A 16,818-nucleotide genomic window follows, 5' to 3' on the forward strand; every position below is an offset into this window, starting at 1 on the left:
TATACACAGACCTACGGGCCAGTGTGGAAGTTAACGGCACCAGATCCTCCTCCTGCTCGATAGCCAGAGGCACTAGGCAAGGGTGCCCCTTGTCCCCCCTCCTATTTGCCCTGGAGATTGAGCCCCTGGACGCCAAAATCCACCAACATTACCGCAACATGCCTTTATTTACCCGGAGAGGCAAATATTGATTTCTCTATACGCTGACGACATTTATTTATACCTCCGCAACCCGGAAGACAGCCTCAACCCCATTTTAAGGCTCCTTATCCTCTTATGACACCTCTATGGGGTCGACAAACTGGGGGAAATCCCAGATTTTTCCCCTCACAGAAGCCACCACACAATTCACGCCTGACTGCCCCCTTGCATGGTGCGACGACACAGTTACCTACCTAGGAATAGTAATAACCCACAACCATAACGATTTGATGGCAGCTAATTATGGGTAAAATCACCAGGTGGATCGCCATGCCGAGAACCTCGCTTATAAAGATGATAATTCTGCCTAAATTGCTTTATTTATTCACTAATATCCCATACGCCCCCAGTAGACATTTCTTCAAAGCCCTAAAAACTCAACTCATCCAGCTCACCTGGGGTGGGAAGTAACCTAGACTGCATTGGAATATCCTCACTCGACCCTTAAGGGCTGGAGGGTTTGAAATCCCAGAGTTAGAATTATACTTCAGCTGTGTGCAGGCTAACTACGCAGCATATTGGGTGAACCCCCCTCCTTACATGCCCCACCTTGCTGTTGAGGATGGATACATAACCCTATTTAAGCGCTCCTGCCATTCCGAGACACCTAGCCTTTACCACAATGGACTGCACCACTAGCGCATGGCGAGACCTAGCCCAACGCCTCCACATGCCTACATTATACTCCTCCCTGCTGCCCCTCCATGGCAGACACGACATCCCGATCACACAGGAGGGCGGCTGTCGCCAACTCCTCCGGAAACTTCCTATTCGAACTTGGGGTGAGCTATATGTCAACGGTAGATTTCGCACCAGCGAGGAGATCTTTGGCGACACCCCACCTACCCCCTTGGAACACTTTTTCTACGTCCGCCTGCGACAAGACATTAGGGCTTTAACCCCGTGTTTCCCGCAGGAGCCCCCCACCGTGACCCCTCTGCATGCTCTCCTTCAGCAAGCTACCCCCTCACATGTTGTATCAATGCTGTACCGCACCACCCAAACAGACTGCACACACATGACCCCCCCCCCTCGTCCAGGGTGCTCTGGGAGGAAGAACTTGGCTCCCCCCTCTCGCACGACCAGTGGTCCTTTTGCTGTCAACAGACTGGTAACATACCTGCTAGCATTAGGCTGCGCATCATTCACTATAAATACTTACATCGCCTCTATTATACACCTGCATGACTGATGTGCCTTCACCTGCGAGACACCGACTGCTGCGAATGCTGCGGGAGGGATGGGGCGGACATTTGGCTTGGGACTGCCCCCCCCCCCCCATCAGACGCTACTGGCTGGAGGTGCTTGCTACACTGGACCAGATGACCGTGCTGCATGTTCCTGATGATCCCCTAGTCGCACTCCTTGGATATACTGGGGCCCTGGCTGCACCAATGCGGAGATAGGTCTCCTTGGCACTCTTGCTAGTTAAAAAATGAGTCACCTGTAGATGGGCCGAGGAAGGGCCCCTACATTTAAAGACTGGCTGGATGACTTTATATTCTGTTAGGGTCAATTACACACCTATGCTGAGCTCCGCCGGCGCGACATATGGTTTCTACCCCCCCTTCAGACGTACCTTCTGGGGCAGGCTGACACTAACGAGACTGACGCGGGCGCAAGACCAGACGACTGATGGGTCTCGCGGGAGAGTTGCAGCTCAACTCCCATCATACCTCAGCATGTATGGACCGTAAATTTCACGCTGTATGTATAAATGAGAACAATGTCAGTCAATTTATAGTGGTAATCCATTTTTTTCTTTTTTATCGAATGTTTGGGTCACACGCCCTGTCGGGAAAATAGAGTGGCAATGCTTGTCTTCAAGTTCTGTACACGGTGTTCAAAACGTAATAAAGAAATAAAAAAAATAAAAAAAGGACGACGAACTAAGAGCCATCCGCTTCATATGTTTTGGACTTGATGACCGCGATGGAGGGTGAGGTGTGTGCCACAATCTGTGGATTCTGCTGTACTTTCATCCCCGAAAACGACCTAGAAAATAGGACACTGACTTGCCATCCAGCAACGTCATCGTCTACAAGCTGACATGAAGAAGGAGGGAGGTGCCCCTGAGCAGAACTGGTTTATAGACTTATTTTCCTGGATCTCCCAATGGGTGACCAAACTGTGCCTGTCATTGCTTCCCATTGTTCTTTTTGTGCTATTTTTGTGTGGTTTCCTACAAGTGGGGTTTCCTGCTGTAAAAACGCATTCCTCAAATTAGGTAGAATGCAAGTAACTAGGGAATTAGTAATAGACACAACAGAAACACAGCAAACCTTGAAATATGGGACTGACATGAAGTATGGGGTAAATGTAGTTGAAAATTTAACTGAGGGGACCTTAACATTGGAAAATACAATATCAATGCATGATATATGTATGTATAGTGATGAACTTGCATCACCGTTCTTGAAATCACCCGATGTGACCTCCCCCTCAACCGTGAGTCAGAAGTATGTGATAAGGCAGGCCCTCCGGCCTAGGCCCTAAGAAACTAATTGACAGATAACAGGTGGGGTGACATGTAACCCTTGGCCAAACGCCCGAACAGGAAAACCCAGAACAATCCCATAAATAGGCAACGACACCACAATGGTCTCAGGAGGTAGGCCTCTAATAAAACACATTTGGCAGAAGAGGCGCGCCTTCCCAATACACCATGAAGTCATATGCCACACTAAGTTAGGAACGCTCATCCAATCAGAACACTGCATGCACTGATCATGCACTCTCTATGTCGGACATCTGGACACGTACCCACTAGCTCTGGATTGTGCCAACACCCACCTGCGGTCTTAACAAGTGACCAGATTTATGGTTCCGTCACTATGCCCGGATCCCTGTTCTAAATAGAATGCAAAAATCACTTTATTACAACTTGTGAAAGGTATAAAATGACGGCCATAACCAATGTACTTTGAGATAGTCTTCAGACCCCGACTCTGTTGCCTGCTCCTTGGATGCTGCGTTTAATTAAACCAACTGTTTGTGTTTTGCTAAACATCTCTTGTCTTTAATTTTTTCAAGGTAAATTCATATTCGAGCAACACGGTCACATGCTTAGTTTACGCATGCCATTGCTAAATATATTTTGTTATTCCTGCATGCTTTCCCAAGCAAAATCATCAGAAAAAGTCGGCTTTCTGTGACCCATAGGTTTGCAAACTGTAAGAATTATACCTTGTTGCTGCCAATGTTATGTGGTAAGAGTTTGAGTATGCACCAGACTAATTCACAGTGAACTCTGATGGAATGTCCTTTAAACATGAGGAGATACTTGTACTGAACAAATAAAGCAACATTTGTAGAGATGCCAGAACCCTATTGTATTCAGCTTAAAGGAAAAGGGCATCTAAGGAAGAACACATTCAGAAGGCTTTACAATGCATATGGTAACTTTCAGTGAATTAAACTCAATTAGAATCAAATATGATGCATTAAGTCATATATTTATAATGAGAGAAAAATAATGCTTCACCAATGTGTTATTACACAAACCTGATTAACATTAGATATGGTCTACTGCCTCAATTTCTTCAACACCAATAGATGGAAATTATTCTTAAATATAATTTTACTAATATCATTTCTTAATTTCCATAATTGTTATAGTCTCTATCATATTTATAAGTTTCTGTTCCCTGATTTTATCGCATAATTGCACCATGTTCTAGCTTATTATACATTTCAATGAAAGGCAATAGGAAAACTAGGCCAGAACGTTAGAACCATTAGTCTCATCAGTTAATGAATATAAAAAACATCTTTTCATAAGAAATATTCTTACGAAAACCTATTAGTACACGTTATAACCATTTCAAAATGAATTTCTCACTTTCTAATACTCTTATAGCACGCTTTTACGATGCTGTTACTTCACTTGTCTCAAACTGCTGTGTGCCTTCATTTAACACATACCGTGTGCACGTTCAGTTTTTCGTGTCTAAAGATCGGTAAATGTCATGTAAGGTGTTTTGAAATATATAGCGCTGTCAAGGTTTAATGATGAAATTGCGAAAATAAGACAAGGACACTGATTTGAAACTTTGAATACAGTGACTGGTTACATTGCTCGATAAATACTTTAGTTAACAAACAATGGTGGATATGGAAAGGATTCACGTGAATGGGATATTGCTTGCTTCTGCTTAACCTGGAAGGCTGGCAGGCCTGGAACTAGGGGCTTACATTTAGATTAATAGGGAGGTTAGTAGTTGCATTAAGGATTTTATTATGAGATAATGGTTTTAACTTTAACAAAAGGATTATTTGTGTAGTAATTATGAAGTTGAGGGTAACACCTAGTTTGCTTTTGGATTATTGTTAGTGAAAGAGTAAAATATGTATTGATAATTGACTTATTTATTGTTACTATCGTTTCTTTGTCTAAAATTAACCACACTGGGTCTGATTGTGGCAGACTTTGTGTTGGTATGTGGTAGGGACTACAACTTATGTCTTCATACTACTTTATTCTTTTAGGTCCTACCGGGATACGGATATTCAGCCTTCTCCCTACTTTGGTTTACACTTATTCAAGAAGAACCAATAAGGATTTTTTAATGTAAGAAGTGAGAAATTTTTTGTGCTATTTAAATAAACTATACTTGTGGGTTTGCACTCTTCATCTCTCAAATGAGACTTTACCCCAGTTAGATGACAAAGTCACCAAAAACAGTGTTTTATAATTAGCTATAGGATCTTTTTATGTATATATTTTACTAACCTTGGGTTATACCACTATTCAGCCCCCTCTTCATCTGTGTGGCTTACACTTGCCCACAAAGAAACACAACTCTCTACAGCAAGTGTAACTTAATGCGAACAATTTTGAGGGTTTACAATCTAAGGGGGTCATTACGATGGAGGTCGGACAAGCGTTTGACCGCCATTGTTGCAGAATTGGGACTGGTCGACAAGTAGTCCCACCCGGCAGATTAAGATGCAACCGGAGTGTAGGCGGTCGGAAACATCCCTTTTTTCAATTATGGCTTGTGCTGCAACCCGGAAAAGGGCCGCAGCACATGCTGCAATTGAAAAAGGGATGTTTTTAAACATCCATGCACCGTGTGCCAGGCACCACATGGTCCCTGGCACACGGTGCGTGGATGTTTGGAGGGGCATTTAATGTGCTCCCTGGCCAAATAGCGGAGATCCATTGGGGTCCTGCTAGGTGCCCCCAAAGTCCCTTTCCAGCTGTCTGTTCATAGTGGTGGGTCAGCCATGAACAGGCAGTCGGAAAGGGATATCCTAATCCCTACAGCGGTGCTTGCGCAGGCACCACCATCATTGTAGGGATTAAGAATCCAACCGCTGTCCCGTCCGGATTTTTGATCCTGTCAGAGGAGCCCGTCCTACCCCCCACTTCTGCGGTCCCACCAGCAGCATTGTAATGCAGCGGTCGGACTGATGCCCTAGATGGCGGGCGTACCGCCGATGACGGTCTGTTGGTGGCGGTCCGCCTGCTATCGTAATAAGGGCCTATATTTGAAATTGTAAATGAAAGATCGTCTTTTCTTTATACCAGTCTTAGTAGACAATACACAATATTATATATTTTCTTTGGTGACGCTATAGATATAAATCTAAGAAAGGGAGATTATATTGTTATATTTTTGTGTGGTATGTGTTTGAATTTTTCTCTTGATGTAACAAGATCTACTTGTTTTTATGGAATTTTTGTTGTATTCATTGTGGGTGTAGGGAGCCATTGTATGTTTTAGAATGTAACATGAATATGCACATGCTGGTTTGGTTTATGAAAATGTATTTTTTATGTATGTACATAAATGTATGTATTGTTCCTTTACAGCCCTTATGAATTCCCTTGACTGGATGAAATGCATTGGCTAGACTGCAGGTTGATGTTAAGAATCCAGAAAATCTTTTGGGGAATTTGATGTCATGGCTCCTGTGTTATATTGGATCTATAAGAAGCATTCATATGTTTGAGTAATCTGGATTAATGTGATTTAGTGAACTTTCAGTAAAAACATTGGACTCCCGAAGCACTCCCTTTTATTTTGAGCCTAGGCAGCACGCATAGGCTGTCTGGAAGACCTGCTTTAATCACTGTAGGAGTTTAATCCTGCCTGATGCTTGCCATTGGCTCACTCCTGAGTTGCTATTTTTTCCTGGCTCATTATCGGTTGGTGCCGCTGATACATAATTTCTGTTTTATGCCGAGGAGCACCGGCCAACTAGTTTACTTACGCTGTAGATGGTTTTGTGTTCCATAAGGGACTGCTTGTTTTATTTCTTGCTAGTTTTCTGTTGCGAGTGCTGTGTGCCCTGCTCTTTCGTACTCTTGCTCCATGCTGCACTGCTCCTACTCTCCCTCCTCTTATTTTTTCGTGTAGCGGCACTCGGATTACCACGGCACGCTTCACAAGCCTTTCTTTTGTTTTATGCTTTTTTTGCTCAAATTCACGGCTTCCACGCTGTTCAGTGACATTTTGTTACATTCCGGCTGAGCATTTCTTTCTCAACGCAGCAAGACTCACGGCCACCAAGCTTAATTGCACTTCCCTCAAGTGTTTGCATATTTTCCCTTCGGTTAATTTACTTTGATCAAACCGACCTTTAACACTCTTCCTTTCCCGCATTAATTTCATCTCTGGATTGCTCTTTACAATGCTCCATCTTGGCACAGTAGCAGACATGCATTCCATATATGGGCATGCCCCCGAGTCAGTCCTGCTATTGGCGCACCCAGACCAGGTCCCAATTAACAAATGTTAGTCATTCTACTCCGAGGGCTGAGAGTGTACAGTAGAAGGGCTCCTGCATTGTTATACCAGCGTGGGTCCCACTGGATTACAGGCAACAGGATTCTGTGGCAGATTGTAACCACTCACACCAGCTGAAGATCAAACAAACTTAAGGGAATAAACTCTGTGTATACATTCCCTTCTGAGGTAATATGATGGGGGAGGGTCCTAATGGACAGAGCTGCTCACTTCGGAACTGGTGATCCGAGTTCAAGCCACAGTGTGATCTCAACATCTATTAAATTTACTCCTTGCTTCTGCTCATAGCATGAGTGCCTCCTTGAACCACTGATCTATACATTTCACTTCATTATTCGGTGTAAAATCGTACTTAGCTGATAGCAGCAGTCCCATGCTTCCCAAGCCTGTTTTTAATTGCTACCTCAGGTCATCAGATTTTCACTCCTCCAGCCTTCTACCACTAACAGGAGCCAGAAAGCCCTGATTTTAACAACTAACTGCAGCTAAGTATTCATATTTTATCATAACTGTAGATGGTTTTCACTGCTTTTATCACTAACCGCAAACGGGGTCTACATCAGATGCTCCACGCAGTGCACTGCGTGCATAACTTTTATATACATGGGCGTCGAGCTTGTTGTTGTACTTGCAAAGTTTCACTTCTAGAAGGAGAGGCGGGTCGCTCCAGGTCAATACCATGTTCACCTGCAGGAACAGCGAGCAAGGAGCGTTGGGTAGTCCGATTTCTTTGTCTAGCTACCAGTCCTCTCAGAGCAGTCGTGCTGGGAACAGTAACTAGAGATATGGCCTCGCAGCCCCCGCCTAAGACTTGGGAGACCCAGCGGGATCCGCCTGCCTCGATCGCCTTTCAGTGAGTACCAACACAACATCTCCTACAGCTTATCTTCCTATTTCCATCTAAACTCTAGCGCTTTTGGCCCCTGCCGAGGTGCTCTTCCAGAGGGCCTGCTTCTCAATCCGTTGTTCTGGTGCGTTTTATATGGAAACATGCTCCAATCATAATCCACAGGCTCCCAGCTAGCAGATGACCCCCTATGAGGTTCACATTTGTAACATGCACTTGCATTTCACACTCCTCATACGGGCGTTTTTCGCGTTGTCTGCCTCTACAAGAGGTTAGCGCGTTTTGTAATCTTCACTGTATCAATGTATTCTCCTCACTCCTACCACTAACTGATGCAGGGCCTCCCTCCTACCACTAACTGTAGCAAGATCTTCCGGCTTTCAACAATTTTCACTCCTCCAGCCTTCTACCACTAACAGGAGCCAGAAAGCTCTGATTTTAACAACTAACTGCAGCTAAGTATTCATATTTTATCATAACTGTAGATGGTTTTCATTGCTTTTATCACTAACCGCAAACGGGGTCTACATGCTTTTACCAATGTTCACTCATCCAACCTACTGCCACTAAATGCATCTGGGACTCCTTCATTTCACCACTAAACTGTTTCTAAGTATTTTAGCTTTTACCACTATCTACAGCCATGTCTCTGTCCTTTCACCCCCAAACCATAGCCAGGTCTACCTGCTTTCATCCCTACTTCCAGCGGGCAGCCTTGCTTTTTCTACTAACTGTAGCTGGGTCTCTCTGCTTTCACCTCTTACAGCCAAGACCTTAGAATTTCACCACTAGATTATAGCGGAGTATTTATGCTCTTACCAGTGACTGCAAACTCTTCCCTCATGTATCCCTCCTTACACTCATTCGAGACCTCATTTTACAACTATCATCTCCCTAATCAATTTCTAAAGACTATTCCCTCCTCCATCTCTACTTTACTCATTCCTAACATCTTCCTACTAGTATAATCTCCCAACAAATGTGTTATTCTAAAGGACTACAATAATTAATTGATATATTCAATTAAAATTGCGTTGCTCCTTCTCTGTATAATTTAATTTTCAGTCTGGGTGGTATTAGAGTGGTAGACCACGAGAAGTGAGCACCATTATATTACTACAAATTGTATTAATATAAGACTCGTCTAGTGCGCTAGTGTTCCAAGCCCTACCACTTGTATTCTATGATTGATTAGTTCTCCCAACAAACAATTCACCCCCGATGTAACCAACCACAAACTGATTTTTACCACATGGTATGGCTTTGCTCCGTGGTTACACGCTTTTGGGAATCAGTGGTGGGGGAACTCACTGAGGTCTTGGGCTGGGAGGTTCCTCTTAACCCACTGAATGTACTCCTGGGGGTCACCGAGGGGCGTGACGTCTCCAGGGCAGACAAACGCTTTCTGAACACAGCCATGATGGCTGCGAAGAGGGATATTGCGGCGAACTGGCTGAACCCGACTGCGCCCACCATGACACGATGGCGCAGGGGAGTGGATTGGTGTGCGGCGCAGGAAAAGCCCTTGTACGAAGTCAGGGGATGCCCAAAGTAATATCGCAAAATGTGGGGCAAATGGGTGGCGGTGATAGAGGACTGACACTCCCCTTAAGCGGCTGTGGGCCTGTGGTGGACGCTACTCTGTTCTCTTTCATGTTCTATGAATATCCAGGACGTATTTGATGCGATAATGACTCCATGTTTCTGCTGTGCATTGATGTTTTTACTTGCTGCTGGTCTTCGGTTTTCCTTTTGCTTGCTTTTTTCACAAAAATCAATAAAATTGGTTATAAAAAAAAAACACTTTCTACACTCTTCCCTCTTCTATTCCTCCATTCTCTTTTCAATCTACCTAACAGACTCACATGTCTACTGCTCAAACTAATTCCTATTTCCCTATACTAATTCACCAGTAATAAGTTTGGGTTCCCGAGTAGCGTACTACTCGCTGGAAAGCGCTTCAACGCCAAGTAAGCGCTATATAAATACAATTACATGTATATAAATAATTACATGCATGCGCGCACCCATGAGAGCTTTAAAAACATACAAAAAAAAAGGCTCTAGTCAATATGCCCCAAAACATGTCTATTCCCTCAGAGACTGATAAAAAAAACATTATTTAATATTGCAATCAATTGTTTGAAATGTAACCATCATTAAGACACTGCTGCTTTTTGATTACACTGGTGTGTGGTCTGTTCATCTTTGGTTGTTCACTGTGGTTTATTGGGCTTATACTGCCCTCTTCCTACTCTGCTTCTGGTATATAATGCCGCATTTCTCTCATCGCTTCTCCTTCCTTGTCCCTCCTCCTGCTCTTGTCCTTTCTTGTGCCCCCTACTGACCACCTCCTCACTCTCCTTCATTATGCAGCTCTTCTCCTCACTCACCGTCTTTGTTCCTCATACAGCTCTTCTCCTCACTCCCCTTCCTTGTGCCTCACTCGGCTCTTCTACTCACTCTCCTTCCTTGTGCCTCACGCTGCTCATCTCCTCAATCTCCTTCATTGTGTCTCATGCTGCTCTTCTCACTCTCCTTCCTTATGTTGCACCACAACTAACAATTCCAATCCAACCAACATAATTCCACTAAACACTACATACTAACACTCCATTACACATAGGTAAAAGACATTGCCATTTACAACACCAAAAGCTCTAACTCAAACAAATGTAAGAGCTATTGCATTTCCAATGCTTGTTCTATATTGTTTTTTACTTTGGTATGTGGTTTCGGAGCAGTAGGACCATTAGAAGGTTGGGTGCTATTAGATACATATTTACAATACAAATGACCAGTTAGAGCTAACACTGCTCTTTTGTGGAATTAAATAAAAGTTTTATGATAACTCGTGATTATTGTTCCTGCTAGAGAGATTAGAGATGTGTGTAGTGACACTTTTGTCTAGCCATAAAGTAGTGCAGAGGGCTAATATGCCTGCTACAAATAACAGATCTGAATTTTATGTTGATAGCGGAGTGGATTTGTAATGTCAGCCTTTTTCCAGCACTTTAAAACAATTAAATGTATTTGCTAGAGCTATGGAGAGAATGGGGCACTATTGCCGGGTGGTAGTGAGGGAATCCGACGAGGAGGTAATCTGTGGGGGCAAAAAACGCCAATCCACTCGCCCCAGATACCACCAGCGTAAAAGCCGGCCCTTGAACACACTACTGGCTACATACGACGCAATTAACACTTTCTTTCTGACTAAATTTGCTATACTTGTTCTTTCGTCTTGAATTTTACACAAACCCTATGACTTCAGTGCTGTAACACTGATTGCAGCACGTCTACTCTGAAAATCGCTCCAGCATCACTGCCAGTGGCTTGTAAACGTTGAACTGATTATTGTATGCGTGTAATACTTAAATTTAACTACAATTTTATCATTAAAAAGCGTGCAGATATCGAGCCTTTAAAGGGAAAAGGTTGACAGGGTGTGTAGCTGTAAAAACTTAAATACACGTGCAAATGTTTTCAATCCCCCGGCTACAGAGCTCCTGCCAGTGGTCGAAGTAGAGGAAAAAAAGTAGGGGAGCTGTGGGCAGAGAATCAGAGGGCGGGAATAACCTGAGGATTGGATCAGTGGGCAGAGTTAGAGGTGTGGCCAGGATTGGCAAAACATCCCAATTTTTAGTATTTGTTTGGCATTGCATTGACCAGTTACAGCTTATTATGTTATGTAATACTACCAATGGATACACATGATTATTTAACGATTAATATGAGTTATTGACAATAAAATAAATTCACAAAGTGGGATATGTTTCTAATCACAGAATGTCCCAAATATGCTTAAAAGTGGAAGCACAAGCCATTTGTTTCTGAGCCATGGAGTTTCTGTCAGCAATATACACAGAGACAATAAATTTTACGTGTGTAAATCACTGTATAGGAAATGTAACATAAGACAAAGGAATACAAGGTGTAGGAGTCACATGACAACCATATTAGTAGGCAGTATAGTTTAATAGTGATTGATCTGGAGAAACACAAACTCAGAATGTACAACTTAATACCATGATTGGGGGTTCTCTTTAATAATTATTATTGATTTCTATCCAAATGAACACTTTTTGCAACATTAGGATAATCAAAGGCTTAGGGAAAAAACCATAACGCTCTAATTTATACCTTGCGGTATGCAGTTCTTAGATGAAAGTTAATAGTTCACTGTTCTTTGTTAGGATTTTAACTTATAAACTGCAAGTAGCAAAAGGATCTTACTGACAAAAGCAGTAACCCACTGACCTATTTTAAATATGTGCACTTTGTGATGGACATGGTACATTTTCTCTGCAGCAGGCACATTAACCCTCTGCACTATCTTTCCATGAGTCAAAACTTCCACTAGACAAAACTCCGATCTCGCTCTAGGAAGAAGTTTATTCACCGGAGTTATCATGTCATTTTTATTATTGCCAAAAATTGCAGTAGGCCAGGAAGGAGGCAGCAAGTGCTTTTAAAACCATAATTTACAACGCCCCCCCCTCAAAGTCGGCACCCGCTGCAGTCACACCAGTCGCACCGCCCTAGAGCCGGCTCTTCTCAGGGGTCCTGTGACCTCACTGAACACTATACTGCCCCACTGAGAGAAATTCACACTGCCTTCAACTACAATCCAATTTGACCTGCTATAAACACCTAGATGCGACTCAATTCAAATTACGCACTAGGCAAGAGCAATATGCTACCTAAAGGAAAAAGTAACATCATCCTGGAAAAAGCAAACACTCATAGGGAATGAAAGATTAAATAAAGCATGTGAAATGTAAGCAGAAACAACATGGTGAACTTAACGCTTTTACATTTATGCAGAAATCAACGAGTATTTTTGCTTGAAAGCTACAGGGCCCAGAAAGGACCCATTTCAATGTCCACTGCTTATATGCTTACAAAACGTAAGCAGTATGGTTAAAAAGACCACAGGGCATATCATCAAGGACCTGCGATAATTATCGCTAAGTGCACTTAGCGCTAGGATAATTATCGCCGGGTAACGTGGAATTTTATCACTGAGATAGCGTGCTATTAGCCACGCTTATCTCAAAAGCGATAACATTTCAAGCGCTAACTGCCAAATGTCAGATTATCGCTGGAAATCCAGCGATAATCTAACAAAGTTTGGCGATAGCTTGATGATAGGGCAAGGGATACTTAGCCATGATATCCGGCTTACATAGGATATCATGGCTAAGTCAGTCTTGAAGCAGGCGTAAGGAAAGTAGCTTTAACGGAGGTTATCGCTACTTTGCTTGTCGCTCTGCAGGTTAGCGTGCCCATTGATGATTGGAGAAATGTCGTTTAGCGACATTTCTCCAGTTATGTCAGGGCAGGAACGCCCAAGCTGGGCGTTCAATTAACAGGCGCTAATGCAAGGATTCACGCGAGAATGGACGCAAAAGCGGCGATAATTTTATATCGCCTCCTTGATGATATGCCCCCTGATTCGTGAACACAAAGCCGCCGTACACATTTTGTTTTCCAATCCACCCATCAACCAGGTGTGGCAAACTCGGTAAAGTGACACTAATGTTTTTGGGGTTTGAATAAAACCAATCTGGCCACTTTAAGAACACTCCATCTTGCTTTATTTAGTTATTGATTTTTCATATTGTGAACCCTTTTATTTCCGAGGCTGCACTTTGAAATATAAAAATTTCAAAACGGCATTGCCAGCAAAAGTGGTTTTCTTTTTTGCATCCATTTCACAGGGGAACAAATGAACGGCAGGAAGAAAGAGAGGGTGAGAACGATTTCTTGAGTCACGGTTTTCGGTATGTGAGGAGGAGTTAGATAGACAGAGAGGGAATAAGAGTAAGAAAGAGGGGGGGGGGGGGCAGCTGTCAGCATCAGAGCAGAAGCAGACACTGTCCTTGTCTTGTCTGGGCAGGAAGAGACGGAGATCTTTTCCTTCCCTGCTCCCCGCCCGTCCCCGAACAGCCACTAATGCCGAGCCCTCTCCGCAGGCCTTGGATATTTCTGACGTCCCGGGACGCATGTGCAAAATAAAAAAGTAGAGGAATGGAATCTTTAGAATTAAAGAAGTAGGGGCACGCTGTGCCCTGCCGTCCCTGCCCACTTCGACCACTGGCTCCTGTCAGCTTTAGTGTTTGCTATTTGAGACAGAACTCCCGGGACCGGTCTATAGTCTCCTGCCTTCGCTAGCCTCTCCCGAGCGCCCCACCCACTGCTTGGCGAAGGCTCTCTCGCACACTCCGCGCCTTCCTCCTCCTCCAAGCACCGGGAGTTGCTCCTCGGTACCACGAGCACGTGCAAGCAGAAAAGAGGAAGGTAAACACATGCGTGTCCTGCTTGTGACGGGTGCCCTGGGACCCCTTTAAGAGCGGGGCCCTCAGCAAACAGACCGGGATCCGGTGGCCGCTCCCCTGTGACGTACCTGACGTGAAGGGATTCGAGAGCACTCCCGAAGTTTCCGCGTTCTCGCGGGGTGTACAGCCCCGAACCGAAGGGCCGTTAGCGGGAAACGGTGACAGGGGAAGGTTCAGGAAACTGACTGTGGAGGAGATACCGACCCCTCCCATCTGAAGACCCGTCCGCCCACCCTCCTGGAGACCACCGGTAGGTGTGGCGTCAGCGCAGCCATTCACGTTTTCCACTCATGTTATTTTTAAACTGTATACAGTTAAATAGTTTATCTTGAAATATAGTGTTCTACCCTTGTGTGAGGTGCTGAAGTGCGAATAATAATTATGCGATTGTTGTTTTAAACTTGTATTTCAGAAAGGGAAAAACACGCATTTTACTGCTTTTCCTAATATTTATACCAGCGGGAACTTAAACATACAGGCCAATAAAAAAATGGGGAGGTGCAACCCTCATACATGCAGATTCTGTTCAGGCGGGAAACTCCAGATTTTTTTTTAAACCAAAAATTACTTTGTTTTTTCAGCTGTCACCTGCCTTAAATTGCCTCTGCTTCAGTATTAAATGAATGGGAAAAATAAATTACCCCGATTTTATTTTTAAAAAATTCCACTTTCTTGCTCTAAAATGTTGGCGTGTCTACGTAGAACTTGGGAACCAGGTTTGCGTTCCAGCCTCCACTCAACATCCTGTAATTTTGGGAAATCACTTACAACCTGATTTAAGGTTTGGCAGGTGGTACTCCATTCATCAGGGTGGCAGAGGCCATTGCTCTGATGGACTACGATCTGTCAGATTTAGAGATTACTGCCAGGTTAATGGTCATCTCTGGACATTGAAAGTTACCACCGTCACAGTGCACCTGTAAATCACTCAAGTGCCCTTGGGTTATAGTTTGCACTCTGTAAATGTACAAAAAAAGAAATTGGCAAGTTATACCATGTAGGGTTGAAAGGCAGTTCTCTTTTCTTTGAACCTTTGTGAAAAGTGTTTTTTATGTTCACATAATGATGACCGCCACGGCCTTACAGCTGCGCTTGGCAGTGCGGTAAATGAGGGAAAGTTAGAGATCGATGTGCATTTTATAATTTTGTGGAATGCTTGTAGTTGAGGTTAGCTCTGCGGTTCCTGTTATTCTGTTTGTAGTGAATGTGTCGGTAATGTTCTCAATTGATGGTTATGGCAGAAGGTCGTCCACTCAGATCCTAGGGATCTGAATGAGTTAACAGGTGTAGAGAAGTATTGAACTGAGTTCATTATGGAAGAACGGTTCTAAACTTGCACAGTTGTCAGTTACTGCCACTCATTGTTGTGGACTGGGACTTATTTTTCATCATCCGACTTTGACCCAGAAAAAGAGAGCAGAAAGCAGACAAGCTTTGGCAAAGCCATTGGGTTTTGCCTATGCAAGATCTATTGACTTTGTTAATGGCAATGATCTGTAGACCTGTTGCACAGAAGCAAGGGCTGCTATGCAACATGACAAAGTAAAGAAAATAAAGAGCTGTGACAGAGCCAATGCTGCTGCATATCACACTTATTTTCTTTACTTACAGCCATGCTTGTGCTTTTTAGGTAGAGCCTAGGGCAGCACGCATGCGGTGCTCTATGGGGAGGCTTCTTGTGATCACTATAAACTTCTTCTTGTGGGTCTGACTCCTCCCACATATTGGATTGGCCTTTGCGTGTGGCTTTCAATAATGAAAGCACGCAAATGGCCAAAGTCGGGCGCATGTCCCACCTCTTTGTTTACTGATCACTCCCACAGCGTTTTGCTGTCGGGAGCCAGCAGGGGTGTGCAGGGTGTCAGCTGCATTCCTCACATCCCACGGCTTTTTGCCTGCGGGAGCAAGTAGTGCCTCCTTGTTTATCTTTCCATTCCTCACGCCTTCCTTATTACCTCCCCGCCTCCCTTCCCACCCTCTTTTTCGCTCCACGCACCTCCAGCAGCCCCTCGTGTTTTGCAGCGCCTGCTTGAGGTGCTCACCCCTCCTTGGGCACAACGTGGTTCTGTATTTCCAGTCTCAATGTTTACTTTGTTGAGTGATAAAACGCTCTCGAGTTTATAGAGTTACTTCGCAGCGGGCGGCGTACCAATGGGCTGTAATTCCTTCCGTAATCATGGTGTGTAAACTCTCCCTTGTCTATTCTGGCCGCCTAGCACTGCAGGTTGGGCTTGTTTGGGGCTTCTTTCGGCAGGAGATGGGTCTAGTTTCCCCGACAGACCTGGCTCCTGTGGGCATGCGCTGTACCTTCCATCACACCCCTTGCGCTGTGGCTGGCTGCAGTGATTCCTGCCGTTTGGAGCTTATCTGCGTTCCAAGAGGGAAAAACGCCAACAGAAGGATTTGGCGTTGGCCAAGCTTGTTTGGTGGGAAGTGTGTGGATTCAATCCTTTATTGGCTCAGAACCACGATAGCAGCCCCAACTAATATGAGTCCCTGACGCGTTTTGTTGCAACATGCAACTTAATCATAGGGAAAGGGGAACAAGCAAAACCCGGTATGTAATTCAAACTGCTTTTTAACTTGCGTTTTTTTCCATAATGCATTAGGTTTCCAGTAAACTGTATACTGGGTTTTGAAGTACCAATTTTTCCCTTTCAGTAGAGTTAGTTTGTTC

General features: G+C 44.0%; 3 protein-coding genes across 5 annotated transcripts in view; 2 read left to right on the forward strand and 1 right to left on the reverse strand.

Annotated features, from left to right (window-relative positions):
* The window catches only part of LOC146859179 (gap junction gamma-1 protein-like), a 136,818-nt gene extending 122,468 nt beyond the window's left edge, over window positions 1-14,350 (reverse strand). Inside the window, exon 1 of one of the 3 annotated variants that reach the window (XM_085649855.1) lies at window positions 14,210-14,350. The gene's annotated coding sequence lies outside the window, so the exon portion shown is untranslated. The remainder of the gene's footprint in view (window positions 1-14,209) is intronic. The other 2 variants (XM_085649858.1, XM_085649856.1) reach the window with 2 other exon arrangements.
* The window catches only part of LYRM9 (LYR motif containing 9), a 373,929-nt gene continuing 370,761 nt past the window's right edge, over window positions 13,651-16,818 (forward strand). Inside the window, exon 1 of the mRNA XM_085649863.1 lies at window positions 13,651-14,391. The gene's annotated coding sequence lies outside the window, so the exon portion shown is untranslated. The remainder of the gene's footprint in view (window positions 14,392-16,818) is intronic.
* LOC146859182 (GPI-N-acetylgalactosamine transferase PGAP4-like) overlaps window positions 14,254-16,818 on the forward strand; it is a 104,827-nt gene continuing 102,262 nt past the window's right edge. The window contains exon 1 of the mRNA XM_085649859.1: window positions 14,254-14,391. The gene's annotated coding sequence lies outside the window, so the exon portion shown is untranslated. The remainder of the gene's footprint in view (window positions 14,392-16,818) is intronic.

The sequence above is a fragment of the Triturus cristatus genome, chromosome 3_2, assembly GCF_964204655.1.
Source record: "Triturus cristatus chromosome 3_2, aTriCri1.1, whole genome shotgun sequence".
Taxonomy (NCBI): Eukaryota; Metazoa; Chordata; class Amphibia; order Caudata; family Salamandridae; genus Triturus; species Triturus cristatus.